General features: G+C 42.8%; 1 protein-coding gene across 1 annotated transcript in view; it reads right to left on the reverse strand.

Moving 5' to 3' along the window:
• The window catches only part of DOCK5 (dedicator of cytokinesis 5), a 116,148-nt gene that overhangs the window by 78,122 nt on the left and 21,886 nt on the right, over positions 1 to 16,140 (reverse strand). The window lies entirely within an intron of this gene.

Raw genomic sequence — 16,140 nt, forward strand, 5'->3', positions numbered from 1 at the left:
TGGTTGTGGTGCCCAGGGCAGATCACTTCATCTCTCTCTGATTTCCAGCCTACATCCCCCTTGCATGTTCAGAACAGCTTTCCACACTACAGACTCTCCCACCTGTGCTTCTAATAAGTTTAATTTGCCTTGATCTTCACTGGCACCTCTAAGTGGCAGAGTAGTATAAATAAGAATGAATTACTGGTAATTTGCTCTAACAAATCAACTTGCTCTCCACAAGCCAGAATTTCAGATGTCAGGACAGTAGCTATCCCTGTTGGCCACACTATCACTGCACAATATCCTGGTTTTTTAACCATATGTGGTGATCTGTTATCTGTCATGAACGTGAGGCCCAGGAATTTGTTACACACACAGTGCATTACTCATCCAGCTGTGATGTGCAGGGATGCTCCACCCAGTTTTCACTAGACAGCCAAACCCTTCTCTCAAACGACATTTTGATCTTCTCCCAAGGGCTGCTCGTGCCCCAGCTGAGAGGCTCTCAGCTCTGTTGAGATGGGTACATCTGAACCCCTCAACATGGGAACACTGCAGCTTGCAGGTTAAACAGGGACACGGGCTCTTTCAGGACTGAAACAGCACCTGGAGCTTCGACACAGAAGATATCGATATGTAGGGCAAGTTAGTGCAAAGTCAGGAAAGATTTGCAAGCTGGAACTGGTTAACTGATTTGTTATTTATAAAACAGTAATTCAACCCAGCCAACCACGATCAGATGTTGTACTGGCACGTATCTGAAGTCACTGTGCTTATGCACAAAAAGCTCTAGCTAAAGATTTAGCAGTGCCACTAAATGTAGTCCTTGCTGGGTTTTTGTAGAGGGCTGAGGGCTCAGAGAGAGGACAGGGCACCCAGTCCCCCCACCACAGGCTGGGGGCATCCAAGCTTGGATGAAGAGCAAGTCTTTAGATATTTTGCAAACCCTTTCACTCTGGAAGATCCACTCAGACTTCTTAAATGGAAGCTTAACATTTGCAAAGTGCTTTGAGACCTTAACACAAGGAGGAATGTGAGTAGGCTAGCAAGACAATTAAACAGGGTGGTGGTTATTCCAGGCCTCTCTGCTCTGATCTTAAGACTGCCTGGATTCCAAAATACTCCCTGCTACAAATGGGATGTGGCTTTTCCATGGCCCTTCTGCAGCGTATGGCGGAACAAATGATGCAGAGGAGACTGCTTTTTTGCATCACCCTGCATTCCTTTCTGTCCAGGGAACACTCCATCTGCCCCTGGAGAACTGCTTTAACAGTGCCTGAAGTGTTAGTCTTGTGAACATTTCAGTGCTAAACATTCCTCGCTGCAATTCAAGGTGAAATGTGTGTGCTAACATCCAAAGTTGCTTAAAATTCCTCTCCTTAGAAAGAGAAAAACATCTGTTTATTTTCTGGTAAAGATAATTTTCCTTTTTTTCCCATTTTCCTTACGTTTAGCCATGGCATCCTGTGGTACCATCCCAAATAAAGAAGAGAAACAGTTTGATGAGTAGTGATCTCGTAGATGACAAGAGGGACTGTGGAAAGTGCTTAGATCTAAGGCCAGATTATTAAAGAAGAAAAACATTCATGGAGATACTGAAATGAGATTTTGAGAGACCACCTGTATTCTGGCTGCCAAGGCCTTTGGCTAGAGGTGCTCCAATCAAGAGCCTGACAGCCTAGAACCTTGATTTTACTTGAAGATTCTTGATTTTGTAGTTGAGCTGGCTGAGCTGTGCCAGCATCTCCCAACCCAGGCAAAGCGAAATTCTTGGCAGCAAATGAAAAACAGAGCAAAGCATCAAAGATAGACAAGTAGTAACTAGAGTAGCTGGTTTTATTAGTGAAGTAGGGAAAGTCGGTGAATGCTTCATTAAATCTGATTTGCAAATGTCAGGGGCACAGGAAGGAAGCAATCTCAGGTACCACTGAAAGCAGGTTTTATTTCAGAAAGCCTTTTAAGTCATTTTGTGATATCACCAAATACATTTTTGCCTTCTCTCCTTCTTCTCTGCCCCAAACAGGAGCAGGCTAGATAGTTAAACTCTAATTGAGGCTTCATCAGAGATTAACTCAGCTTACTTAAATACCACATCAAAACCCCACAATACTGAGATCATCAGAGCTGAAGAGAATCGGGGTGACTAAGGTTCCTCCACATTTTTAGTGCACAAAGCAAATCATATTACTCCTGGGTCTTTTACTTCATAGCTGAAAGAACAGCATATTGGCAAATTATCAGGCTGCTGAAGTAAAACCTGGATCCAAACTTCGAAATGCGAATTTAACGGAGTCCTTGAAAAGAAGCCCGTGTCTCAGAAACGTTTCTGAAGAACTATTGAACTGCAGCTCTTTTTTTTTGGGTGGCATAACCGCAGTGTAAGAAACGGGATGCTGGTGCCCTCCTGTGTTCCCAAGAAGAACTACAAAGGCTAAAGAGTAACCGGGATTCCTCGAATGAATGGAAAAGGGAAGGAAAAACACCGTGTGGGTTGTTTTTTTTTTCTGGGATAACACTGAAGAACTCTCCTAGTCACCAGCCTGGATCCTACCTAGCTGGGTTCTCTGCATGTACCAACAAAGAAGGTGGCACTTGAATCAAGTGGTTTTGCTTTCAAAGCAAGAGAAAGGACATGGAAACTGTGGAAAAATGCACAGAATAGTTAACACCACACTGTTCAGAGCAGCAACCAGCTGAAATGGTACCACTCCTAAAGCTATTCATTTGTCAGTCCCTCTAGCTGATGAGTGATCATGTCTGGTTGAGAATTGGTCTCCTCTTTTCCAGTCACCAGCAGAAAGCATAAAGAGCCACAGAGAAAGCCAGACAGGCCTTTAAACATGCAAATACAGCACAAATAGGAGGAAAATGTGGTTTTATCCATCTGCCTGCACACGTTTTATCATGGAACAATATTTAACATATTATCTGAAAACCTCATAGCCCAGATCCATTATAGCTGAATATTTCACTGCACATTTTGTCACTCAAATGCTTGTATAGTTTTATTAGTGCTACTTGAGTGACTTAAGTTTGCATTACCCTGTTTTCAGTTCGTTTTGTTGCTCTGTTAATCTTACAGGGATATTTCTAAACAATTTTTCCACCAAACCACTACTTACACTTCCCCTCGTTGAACTTCATTAGGTTCTTCTCTGCCCAGAACCATTAAGTTCCTCTCCAGCCTGCCTGGTATTTCAGGCTGACAGACAAGCAGAACTGGGGGTTAATCATGTTTCTGAGAAGGTGCAATGTAAAAGTTGCTGCTTTTGTGTAAAAACACTGATTGCAATTCATGATTTGGAGAGGAGATTTCATGGCCAAAACTGCTATGTGTCTTGGGGACAGATTTGTAAAGGTGTTGAGAAGCTTCATGATGCTGAAAGGTGCCTAGTAGGAACTTAAAAGTACCTTAAAGCTAATTCCTGTTGAAATTCATGTATGAACAATAAGTGTATCAGAAAAATCAGAGCTGGTGATTTTGCCACAGCTGAGTTGGGGCAACACAGTGCTGAGCAGGGCAAGAGTTTGTTAGACAGATTTATCACCTTTTCTCAAGAAAACTCTAGATGAAATGTAATCTCTGTTCCATGATTCTGTGCAAATATTTCCAAAGCCACATGACTACTGAAACCTGACTCCTTTTCAATTAAACAGGAACAGGGACTGTAACAGCCCTGAGGCAGCTCTGAACATTTCTGCCTTGATGTATCCTGAAGTCAGATGAACAGGTTCTGAGTAATCAGTTAGTTGGCGTTTCCATTTTAATGGCTTTGTATTTTTATGTCTGAGTTTATTAAAATTTCAAAGCTTAGCTTCTCTACCCCTCCTCCATCGGTTTCTTTTTAAGGAAAGACAGAAGAATCTTCCCATCTAGTCTGCAATTCATCCAGATGGTGATCTCTCCCTTTGCTCAGGCATGAATTCTAGCCATGCAAATCAAAGCATCAATCACACAATTAACTTTTGCATCAGGTGCAAAGTTCACTAGATATTTGCTGCACTAGACAATGCAAAGTGTAACATCCCAGCTGCAACTCTACAGTGTTCAGGGCTCCAAAGACCAGCATGATGCACAGGTTCCTTTACTCATCTGCACCAGCTCCATGTGAGAAGGCCAGGAACCATGCTCCTGGAGATACTGGTAAGTCCCAAATCCAATACTCCCAAAATGAAACACACTGGGAAATGACACCTCAAGTGAAGGAGCATTCAGAGATCTCACTTGTAAAATTGCTTGTAACTATCTTTATCATCTCCAATTCACTGCAGTCCATTTATTGCTGCCACATGCACTGAGATAGAGTCTCATGGGCCAGCAGCAAATTCAGCTCATGAATGAAGAACTGCTGGAAGCCAGACCTCATCTGTCACATTAGTAACTCAATCAGTGGGGCACAATCCTCAACGGATGCAAATCAGCACAACCTCATTGAATTAAAATGTTTTGCTTGTTTTTCACCTTTCCTGCACCAAATGTTGGTCTCAGTCATGTAAAAAAGGGTTGTGACATTATTTTCAGTTGACTGGTGTATTTCAAGTCGTGCCAAGACCTTCCCCTACAGCTGGATGTGAAATGGTTTGATCTTGTCTTTGAGCTTCTTTTAAAAAGGTCAGCAGCAGGCACAGGCTCGTGCAAGTCCCTCTCTCTCTGCTGCATGTCTGCTGGAAGGTTGTGCAAGTCAGTGGCCTTGGGAAAATCTCGTCATCAGAACTGCTAGACTGGAATTTGTTACTACTTCCAGGGAATAAGAGAATGGAGAAGTGTGACAGAAATAGACATCGAGTACTTCAGGCTTTCGTTACAAAATCTGTGCAGTATGATAAAGATCTCTGCTACCTTGTCCTGCCACCAACTGATCTGATGAGGAAATGAGCTACCCAAATTGAGCCTGCCATAAAATGAGGTGAGCAAAGTCAGCAGATGGAAGGAAACAGCAGAACACACATTGTCAGGAGCTGTAAATGAGCAGCTCTCCACCAATGTCAGTGTTTCCAGGAGCATTTGCATTAACTGAGGTTCTGTTCTATTGCCAGAGGGGCAGACACATGATCCCTCTAGTAGGTGACTGAAACAGGCCAGAACCTTCCTCATCAGATGCCCACTATCAGCTCTTCATTGGAGAAGGAAATCTTGTACCTAGTTAAACTCTGGACTATTTGAAACTCCCTCAGCTACTGACTTGAGCTTTACAAATTAAGAAGGATCAGAAGCCAGCAGCAAGTAACTCTTCCTTCAAACCTATTGAAGTAATGTCCTTCCCATTCTTCACAGTAAATCAGCCCAAAGAACAGGCCCAGAAAAATACAGAAAATGGGCTTAAAGTAATTAATTTAACTGGTTTTTAGAAGGCCACTTCTAGAGGAAGACCAGTTGAGGTGGCATTGCTGTTTAAAACTATCCCACTGCTAATTGCTGTCAAGGGAAAAGCAAAACCTCATTTTTCTCAGTCTTGATGTTAAAGACATTTTCAGAGCCTGGGACATAACCTAGGGATTCCAAACTCCCACAGTCTGTTGCAAACACTGTATTTTATTCCTTTGCTATTTAATTAAACAGAATTTTATACTGGAGAAAAAACTCCCATTATAAATTCAAGAAAGGTCACTTTCACAACTGGTGGGCTGATTTAAACTCCTCTCTCTCAATCTGGCATTTGTCTGTGAAAAAGCAGTGACTACTTTTCTTTCCTCTACATGCTGATTTCTACAGAACTGGAAGGTCACAGGATTATGTTTTTGGCCCCTTGTTCCTAACTATATTCAAAAACATTCACACACTTTCTAGTATTGTTTTCCATGTCAGCAATTGCACATGGCAGCCCCATGAATAGTTTGGAAATGTGAAAAGGAAGCACAGAATTCCACTAGATTTGGAACAGCAAAAGAGTCCCCAGGGCAGTATCTGGTTTCTGACACTATTCACACTCTGAATATGCCTGGCCCCCCCTTGTGCTATCTGACTGAATAATTCTGGTGGAGATAATGTTTTATAGAAATGTATGGCTGATAAAAGACTTAATTTCAATGCCAACATACTATGGGGTTTATTATGTTATATTGTTCCCATTTATTAAAGAAAATTAAGCTGTTTTTATAATGGGTGAGATACAACAGAGCTCAGATAATATCCTGATAGAAGAATACACTTTTTTATTGCTGCTATTCTGGCATTCTTCACCTATCTGCAAGAGACCTCTCATTACAAGAGACTAAAGGATAAAGGAAAATAAAATACTGACTCTACAGATACAAGACATGGAACAGTGTTGTAAAGCAAGCAGGGAAAGCTTGATGAAAGTTTGATTTAGCACTAAAAACAGACAGAAAGGTGCTCTGCCAGCACTTGAGGAGCTCAGAGATGGAGCCAGTGTAATGGTGAGTATAACAAGGTGAAGGATACTGGTGGAACAGGATAAACTGCAAGTAGTGTTTATTGATGAAGGACACATTTTGCTCTAGCCAGAGGTTCAGTATCTTTGACAGAATCTCTGCTTATTTACACCAGTATAAATCCAGGTTGAGTTTTTCTTTTATCTTCCTTATTCATGCTTCTCTGCTATCCTGCAGGCCAGAAGCCTCCCCTGGAGCCACCACAGCACAACTGGAACACAACAACAGCTACCAAGAGCCATGCAAACTCTGAATTTACATTTCATTTCTGTGCCAGTGAGCTTGCCCCTCCCTCCTCTTTGAGATCATGTGAAAGATTAAAAGGAGGAAGTGCTGGCAGGCATTTTCATTACGAATCACAGGCTAATTCCAAAGTGCCTATTAGTAGAAGCCCTCTTGCAATGCCTGTGGTATCATCCATCACAGCTGAATCATGGATATTGACTATTTTATATTTAATGTATCTCTTACATCTTTAATGGCTGAAGAGCTTGTTCCCGAAAGTGTCCTCAGCAGGGGGGTAGTGTAGTCAGATTTAATAAAAATTTCCAAGGCTGGAAATGAGCTTCCAATAATTCTTAGGTCTTCAGCAGCCTACAATCAGTAATTCATTTTTCAAAAGCAGTTCTCTCCTCCTCTGCTCCTGGGAAGTCTGTATGAAAAGTATCACAATGAAATCGAGCCTCTGATTTTAGCAGCCAGGATCCCAGAAAGCTAAAACCACTCATTTAAAGTGGAAGCCTGTTAAGTGCAGGAGTAGAGTGGTTTTTTTTCCTAAGGAATTCAGGTGAATTTTATAAAAGACAGCAGTTCTTTTTGCTTCAGAGGTTGCTTCCTTACAAAGATGTCACAAACATTTGGTTGGTGACAGGGAGATGCAGACCTGGACAGAGAGCAGCAACAGTGGAAGGATCTGACCCTGATCTCACAGGAGGTTGATGCCTGCTTGTCTCTCCTGTAAAATGTAATGATTTCTCAAAAAAATAAAGCAATGTTGATAAAAAGAAGAACCAAATCAGGATCTCAGAACTGAAGAGCTCCAGCCAAGAGTAAATGCTGCTATTTCTAAACCTACTATCAAACAAAAAAGGCTCCCAGGAAGTCACCCAGCCCAACACCCAGATACATAGTTTGTGGCTCAAACTGATCTCCACTTAGTAAGGACCTAAGTTATAAAGATGTGGACTTGCTTTATGTTGCTGCAAACAATTAATGGTTCTCTGCAGCTCTTCAGAAGTACTAACCTACAGCTTAAGGGTTCAGGACACAGCATATTTGCATCCTTAGGAAAGACAAATCCTCTACATTTACCTACAGGGCTTGATGTATTTGCACAAGCAGCTTGGAGATCTTTATAGGAAATGCTCTGAACAAACACAACGTTTTATTACATGAGACACACTTCAGAGTAAAATAAATAAAGACTGCATCCTTCTGACTCAGCTGCATTTGCACAGGAATAAATGGAGACATGAATGACACCTTCATAGCCCTAAGAATTTCTCTACTCATCCAGTATCAACTCCTTTTATTACTTCAACTTTCTTATTTCCCTTTTTTCCCCACTGAAAAAGAAGAAATAGTCATACTGATGAGATAGAGAACCAGAACTGAGAAACAATACCAATACAATAATAAATCTTTCTAGGGAACTGCCTGATCCCAGCTGATAAGAGATTCTTCAGAGCTTTAAATGTCCCCTGTGTTAAGTCAATTCTCTCTTGCTTGGAGCAGAGTTCCATTTTTAAAAGAAATGTATTGCAATGGCTCAGTAGTTGGATTCTCCAGAGGCAGAACTCTTTACCTGGGAATCCCCCTCCCTCCTAGAAATAAAAGTTTAGATGACATTAAAAGTTTTGTACCTCTCTTGCATAGGTGGACCTTCAAGGGAGAAGGCTGCTCTGCACTGTGCAGCAGGCACACAGTGCCATGTGCTCAGTGTGGAGTTTGGGGTTTTGAAAGGGGAGTGAAAGAGAGGAAAAAGGAAGTAGAGTCTGCTTGGTTCTCACTGCTTCCAGGAGTGGTGTGGAACAGGCACAACAATGAACAGCAGCAGAGTCTAAGGGTTTGAAGACCTCTGGCATTCACCCTTAAGATACCCTCTACCTTGCACCCTGCTTCTCAGGACTGCTCCACGTGCTTCCTCCCCCTTCCCTCACAAACCTCCCAAAAGGGAAGCTGGAACACAGGCTTTGTGCCAGTGATGTTCACAGACCCCCTCATGCTTCTACACCATGAGGTTTGTTCTAACAAAGTTTAAGAAAAGACTAAATAGCAAAATCAAAGGCAAGCACTGGCATGCAGGGAGAAGGAAGGTATTGGAAATGGTTTCTTTTAAAAGGCCTAAGTCCTTACGTGGGCTTCTCGCCCTCATTTGAGAGAAGGTGCTATTACTTGTGTGAACAGTAGATGCCACCAAGAGATCGCCCTGGAAGAGAACAGCGCTATCCTAGCCCAGACCCAGCAGGGAGTAGCAGCCCAGAGAAGGCTCCTCACTGCAGAGGCAGCAGCCCTGGACCACTTCATGGCAAGGCTACAGCACAGTTTGTGATATTCGGGATCAGTGGGGCTGGTTCCTTCGTAGCAGCAAAATAAAAGCCAATGTAAATCCCGACAGAAAGATCAATTTCAGAGTTATTTCCTACTGAGACCCATGCCCACCTCCAACATTTCTGCAGCAAACATCAACAGCAAACAAAGAGAGGTTTAAATCTTCTTCCACGTGCAAAAAGCACAGAGACATTCAATGAGCTATAACTGTCAGTTATGCTCTTGGTAATTGCTGTGCAAGAACAAAAAGCACATTTGCAGAGTCATGTTCTCTGAGGATTCTCTACAGATGTACACATGAACTACATCTCAAAACATCTCCAGTTCTCAAAGCCATAAGTGGCAGTCTGAAATTTTAAAAGTGGCCACTGGATTTAAAAAATCCTCACTTTATAGCAATGTAACAAAACCCTCTGCAGGCTTCCCTCTGTCTGCTATGCCAAAAGATGTCATATGTTGGGTTTTTGTTCTGTGGGTTTTTTTGTGTAACTTCATATTCTGAGTAACTGTGGGAGCCCAGAAGAAGCAGGAGCCACTAAGATGATACTGCCAGCTGGCTGAGTGGTTACTCACCACAGTGCATCGTTCCACAGGTCCCACAGGAACTGGGAACAAGTGCATGGAATAGAATTTTGCCCTATGGAAGAGAGCACAGGAGATGCCATCAGGTGATAAGCAGTCCCTTGTTCCTCAGGCTCAGATCCATGCCCCCAGCAGGTACAACACCCCCCCCACACACACTTGCCAGCACCATTTATAACCCACTCTCCAGCCAGGCCAAGCATCAAGTCTGCACTTCTCTCTGCAGCCAGGAAATCTAGGGCAGAGTCTGTCCCTGCAACAGCAAAACGTAGCCCCTCACTCCCAAGGAGGACACGTTGAGGAGGCACTTCATTCCTGTTGCTCAGGAGTGTGCCTGGACTGAGGTCAGATCACTGTTGCCAGGCTTTTAGAAATTCATGCACTGCCTGTAGCAAAGCAGGAGCAACCAACCCAGCAAAAGAACATCAAATGACTTGCTGGCAACTAGTAAGAGATAGTACATAAGAAAGTTTCCCCCTGTCTTCCTAGTCCTCTGGATTTTAATAAGTAGGTTTAGTGCAGACATGCAAGAGGAACAGACTGCCAGTACCCTGCCCAAATAATAATTACCTCTTACACAGTTAAAACATTAACTAATTTGTTCATCAAAACTGCATGGCAAGAAAGGAAGACTTGATCCTACAACTGCTTTAATGACATCAAAGACTCATCAGAGTAACAGAAAGTGCTTGATCCAACAGCAGCTTCCAGGATTAAGCACTGTGGGATTCCAGAATCAGGCACATGTTCTTTTATAAGCCTGTGCAGTAACATAAATAGATGACAGCCTTTAGCCTAGAACATTAGTTCAGTTTTGAGATATAAATTAGAGACACATTTACACTACTTAAGAAACAAACCCTACCCTGCACAAAAGGGATGGAGCCTTTTGTCCTCAGAGAAAATCTGTGCACTTTTAATGCAGGCTCATGTGCAATCTCTAATTACTAGTGCACAGGCTGCATTAGAAAACACATCAGAATGCTGGTTCTCAGCTCCTGTAAATCAGCACCACTGCTGCCTTCAGTGACATGCTGACACTGCTCAGGCCTTTGGATGTTTCTCACATCTGAAGACATAACTCCATCCATTAAGGGAGCAGCTCTGACTCTCTTCAATGTGGTGATTCAGCTCTCTCTGGTTTCAGGGAGTCCCAGATAGGATGACTAATTCCTAGGTAGCAATTCATTGTTTTGCTTTCTGGGAGGGAAGGCAGTAGCAGACTTGACCTGCAGTTTGGTGAAGCCATCCCTAGCCCTCAGAACATGGAAATGCTTGCTTCAGCCCTGCAGGGAACAGCCTGATTACCTGCTGACAGACACCATTGTCTTGCCTGGGCTAAGGACTCTGCATTCTTTCTTCTAAAATACAAAAGGAAAATTCATAGAGCCTTGTCTATCACTTGGCTACTTCCAGCTTTTGCTTACTCAGTAAAATGTCAGTTAGATTTATATGCAAGCAGTGATTAAAAAAATACACTGCAGAGAACAATCCTTCACTGGATTAAAGTCCCCATCCTGAGCAGGGTCTCCTGCAAAGAACTCAGGGGTATGTACTCATAGTGCAGGCAGTAGGAATACTTATACAAGTATTCCAGTCCTATTGACAGGACTCCTGCAGTAGCACAGGATCATTACCCAAGATCAAATTTTCCAAATTTTATTCCAAAGAAATCAAGAACTACAAAAAAGACCCAACTCTTGATAATACACTGCCAGAGACTGTGCAATTCAGTAAAGCTCTAATAAAAGGAGAACAGCATGAGTTTCTATCACCTGAGCTCTAAAATCCAGAAATTAATTCCCTTCTCCTAACACAGCAGAAGGAATGCAGGACAAACCTGGATCACCTTGAGTGGTATAGAAAAAAAAAGATGAGCACAGTGAGTCCTGGCAGATACAGTCCACTTGAGAATCAGGAAGAGTATAAACCTAAAAATGTTCCAGTTCTCTATTTACGTCAGTTCTGGCAAGCTTGCTTCTCCAAGATTACATAAGATGAATGCATTGATATGATGGATTGTCTCATCAACCATTGCTTTGAGGCTGCCACAGTTTCATCCTAGTATCCCTTCTCTTTTCGTTTTCTTTTCCTGTCACCTGCAGAACAAGCATTTCAGAGGCCAAGAGAATTCAAGAGAATTAGCTCCTTTCCAGCTCTTTCCCTGTCTGCAAAGTCCAGCCCAGCAATTTCACATTGGCTTTCAGGCCACTCCACAATTCTGCTCAGTCTCTGGCTCGAGTGGAAAAGGACATCATCACAAACAAAGCATCTGGTACTTTTTGGGTCTGAACTGTGCTGTAGGATCTATGTCTGGGACACGAACTGCTAAGTCATTGTTTCTACCATGTCAGTCAACAAATTGAAGCTCAGAATGTGGCTAATTATGTTAGTGATAACTAAGGTGCAATAAGTTTTAAGACTCTGGGAGAATCCATGCTGTAAATCCCAATTTCAGGCCTTGGTAGTTCTGTATTTTGGAGATGATTTTAGCTGTGATCCCACCTGCTGCAGACTCCTGCATTCCCTGAGCAGATCCGTTGGCAGTTGCCTGTGTCAGCCAGGCAGGGCTGCTTGCTCGCTGTGGACTGGCACTTGGTGGCACTAGAGCTCGTGGAAGTAAAGATCAGATGAATCAGCAGCATTTCCCTGCCACAGCTGATGCACGGTGTGGTCTACAGCAGTTTGCTCTGTAACACCCCTCAATGAGCTTTGAAATCTGGCTCTCGACTTTCTTTGCAAATATCTGTGCTGTGTCATTCCAAGGGAAATGCTATCTGCTCCTCTGCAATCTTCTCTGAAGTCTCCACAGGATTTAGAATTGTGAATTCTCACAACATCAGGGGAAACTGAACAACTTACCTCATTTCCAGTACCACAAGTACAGTGAGCACTTCACAGAGAAGCAGAAATTATCTCTGCCACATAATTACAGAGGCTGATCTTGCAACCAGTCCTTAATATTAGCAGGAAGCCTGACAAGTTTTATCTGAATTCTACATATTCTGCAGGAGCCCATGCATACCAATGAGCCAGCAGCATGAATCTGCAGGAACGTGCCAGTTCTGTCAAACTGATCTCCTACAACCCAGCTTTGTTTTGGTTTAATACTACCTTTGGATTCAGGTTAACAAAATCTCTACCACTGCTTCAGTTTCTTAAGAGAAAAACGAAGTCTTGGGTGCATACTATGATCAATGCCTCAATTTTTGAAAGTCTAAGACTTCAGCATGAAACAGCAAGTACATCTGGTGACATTGGACCTGTTCTTACAGCAGCACTTTGCGTCAGAGTTGTGCTAAATGACAAGGCAGACAAAAAAAGAGACTTCTTCTTACACAAAAATAGCTACAAACACTGTCTGCCAAGCTCATCGTGCACAACTTCACAAGATTTAAGCATGATATTACTTATAGGGATGGATGTTTATGTATAAAGAGAACAAGCACTCAGGAGACTATGGAAAGCTTTGCATAACTACACAAACATCAATGCCTGCCCAGCACAGCAGAGCTAGCACTACAGCTGTGGAGGCAGAGAAGACCATTTCAAACCACTTCTGTCTTTCCATCCTCTCAAAACTGCTTCTCAGGACTTTTAAATGCCAGCGTATTTTATGACTAGATGTAAAATGAGCTGAAGGGACTCTTAAAAAACTCAAGAAAATTCAACAGCCTAATAATCTCCTTCTTGTAAGTGCCAAATTGATTCAGCAAGGGCTGAAGAAAGTGTTTGATGACTGCGTGAAGTTACTAACAGGGCACCATGGAGAGAGTGCTGAAATCTCTGGCTAGCTCTCCTTTTATATGCAAGAGAACCATTTAACTCAGTAAAACACAGACTCAGTGAAAAAGTTTTTCTTAGAGTTAAGCACAGTGAGTGAGCTGGGGATATGTGCTGGGCAGAGTTTCCCATCCTACACGGGCTAATTGTTGGTTTCAGCTCATCAGCCATACAGCCTGAATATGATCCCTGTCTCCAAGTATCACCAAGCAAGGAGGGTTAACAAGACAGGCAGCCAGAGCCCAATTTAAACCTCACTGCAGCAGAGACTGCAGCAAGTGGATTGGACACACCCTGTTAAAGATGCAGTACTTCATTTCTGCCCTTCAAGCTTCACTTCATCCCCTTTGCTGCAATGCTGTCACACAAAGCTTAACCCTTTTTAGAGCACACTGCCTCAAAAAAGAAGGCATCAAACTGTGCAGTATTTAAGCTGGAAACTTGGGATATAAGTGATCTCTGCTCATTATAGACACCCTCTTTCCTCAAAACAAAGTTTCAATATATATATTCATGCAGACAGAGTTTTTTATCTCATTGTTTTGCACAGAGAAGTGCTTGCTGCAGAGAGCAGGGTTTGCAAATCCCTGCCTGAGAATCTTCAAGCCTGGACCTTCATTGCAAAGATCCAGTACAAAGCAAGCACGACAGTGCAATTTTCCCAGACCCATCTTGGTTATATGGTAAACTGAGGCACAAATTGTCTGACAGGCTTTGATTAAACTTTTGATGCATAAATCAGCTATTTGTAAATCCAGGTCAACTTCAGTAACCAGTTTCAGTCAGAAGAAGGAAGGAAAAGTGGAATTTTGCTGAAGCTAGATCAGAGAAACACTTTCTACAGGAATGCCTTTGACTTTTCATTTCACAGCTGACCTGAATTTATTTCCAAGATCAAAATGTTGTCCGTGTCAGATTACGAAGCAAATCAATCCATTACACACAAATATTTATCTTTGATTGCTGTTCTCTCTTGCCATTGAATAAAGCTACTGTGCAAGGAGCTTAGGAAACCTGGAGTTTGTAGTTCACCTGTTCTAGGTTATCACTGGCTTGCACGAGAGCTGCTGTAGCCAATAAATTAGAGCAGCCCCAGAGGTTAGACCTCTATTTGAATTTGGGAAGAGCCAAACCAGCATTATCCTTACTCCCCTGTGAAGGGCAGCCCAGATTCTGAGCCTAAGAGTGCAGAAAAACCTCTGGGACTTTATTAATGACTATGCAACACGGACAGGAGGGATGCACTGCAGAATCCCACCCCCTGCTGCTCCCTTCCAGAGCCTACATTTCTGCCTCCCTCCCCTCCCTCAGCACAAGTAACTGTGTTAACAGTCTAATTGCCTGAGGCTGCAGGAACAAAAAGGAAATCGAGACGAAAATGTAGTAGAGTGTGGAGGGAAGCAGTGACACATTCAGAACGTGTCCAGTTACAGAGGAAAGAAGATAAACAGAAGTGCTGTGAAAATGCAGACAAGGGGGACAGTGAGACCTTGTGCACAACCCAGGCACACGAACCTAACAGAGAAAACTATGGTCATTTGTATTCACATCAATGCCCAAACCTCCCAGTACCAGAAAGAGAAATCTGTCAGGAGCTTTGCAGTGCTCTTGCTTGTCTGTAGCAGCTCCAGGGGTGAAATCTACTGTCTGCCTGCTGACAGCCGAAGCACCAAACCCTTCTCTCTTCAGTCAGAATGAAAACAAACTACAGTGGTTTCTGCTAAGCAAAGGGGTCTGATTCTCCTTTTACACCCAGTGAATTCAGCAAAGATTCAGTCAAGCCAGTGGAATCAGGAGTGGCTAGAAAGGCATATATGTGTGTGTATACATACGTGTTTATCTATATATATAACAGAGGGGGATTCAAAGCAGTTTGTGCTAGAAGACTGCCATACAGTTTTGATACCTATATTTTCAGATTCCTTTCTCAATAACTGTGCCAACGAAAGCAAACTCTTGTCTACAGATAGAGACTGCTGGATATAGGACTTGATGCAGCAGGCTGGAATAGTAAGGAAACAAAATAACAGAGGGTTCCCTTGAGCACTTAGGCAATCCAGGCTACTCACACACACTTAGTTTTCCATGTATAGATCCTTTACAATTTACAGACAGAAAAATCAAGGTCCAAAGTGACCCAGAGTTCAAGGATGTTTGCAGGGAATTACTTGGTATTGACCAATACAAACTCACAGAGCAGAACCAGTGTTTTGTCCCAGATTTTCAAGTGATAAACCCAGGATTTCTCTAGAGCTTTCCCAGCTCACTGCAGCTGATGATCCACATTATTACCTTCAGTGACTTATGGGAAGAAAGCCAAGATAAGGTTATGCTTTTTCATCTGCTTTTACTCCTTTCTCAAAGGCTTTGTGATCTGTGCTTCCCCTCTAGATCAGACTGGACTAGAAGTTGGTTTCCTCCTCTTGTTGACACTATAAAAAGAGCATCCTTAAGCTCTGCTGGCTGAAGATGCTCTGCTTGAGACTCTTGTTTTGTTCCATTTCAGCTGTTGACTGGATGCTTGCAGAGCTGGCCTCCAGTCCTGGGTTAATTCACCTCTAGATATCCAGTATGAGAACACTGGGGCTGACCACTGGAAACTGTGATCACTTCACTAACAAAATGAATGGGAAGGGCTCTATCCAAACACAGATCTGATGTTTGGAGGAAAGAGACCTGGAGATCAGTATTCCTTGTTTCTGTAATAAGCTTTAGGAGCACAAACAAGTGATTAGGACAGAAATGATAAGCACACTGGTCTAGTGTGAGGTGTCCCTGCCCATAGCAGGGAGGTTGGAACCTGAGGATTTTTTAAGGTCCCTTCCAACCTCCACCATTTTATGATTCTGT

This window comes from Apus apus, chromosome 26 (genome assembly GCF_020740795.1).
Source record: "Apus apus isolate bApuApu2 chromosome 26, bApuApu2.pri.cur, whole genome shotgun sequence".
Lineage (NCBI taxonomy): Eukaryota > Metazoa > Chordata > Aves > Apodiformes > Apodidae > Apus > Apus apus.